Source organism: Egretta garzetta, unplaced genomic scaffold (genome assembly GCF_000687185.1).
Source record: "Egretta garzetta isolate BGI_Z169 unplaced genomic scaffold, ASM68718v1 scaffold140, whole genome shotgun sequence".
NCBI lineage: Eukaryota > Metazoa > Chordata > Aves > Pelecaniformes > Ardeidae > Egretta > Egretta garzetta.
In genome coordinates this window covers 205,856-206,272 of record NW_009258376.1, presented here as the reverse complement: position 1 = coordinate 206,272, position 417 = coordinate 205,856, and the positions used below count along the sequence as shown (strand labels likewise).

At 69.5% G+C, this 417-nt stretch overlaps 1 protein-coding gene across 1 annotated transcript in view; it reads right to left on the bottom strand.

Moving 5' to 3' along the window:
* Positions 1-417, bottom strand: part of LOC104127285 (cytoplasmic phosphatidylinositol transfer protein 1-like) — a gene marked incomplete at its 3' end in the record, with an annotated part of 14,110 nt that overhangs the window by 4,828 nt on the left and 8,865 nt on the right. The window lies entirely within an intron of this gene.

The following is a 417-nucleotide window of genomic DNA, read 5'->3' as shown; positions in this document are numbered from 1 at the left end:
GTGCGAGCAGCAGCCTGGGTGTACCCGGCTAGGGACTCCCGGCACCCCGAAACCCCCGTGGCATTAACTCCTTCCCTGCCAGGCAGACACCCGCACCCCTAGGCAGCTGTCTTGGAGCACACATGTCCCCCCCCCAAAATACGGTGCCGTCCCTTCGGGGTGCCACATCCACACCCGACCGTGGTGGCCAGCACAGTGGGAGGGTTGCAGGGACACCAGGATGGGGTCAGACCTGCCCATGCTCATGGGGACCCACCCCTGGGCACCCACGTTCTGGCCTGCCCCAGGGGGCTGCTCACAAGGAGCACCCATGGTCGTGCTCCTGGCGTGGAACGTCCCTTCCCGGGGCCGGGAGCCCCCACCCCAGGGCTGCCCCCCAGCACCACTGCCAGGCTGCCCCTGGCCCCCGCTCCTGCC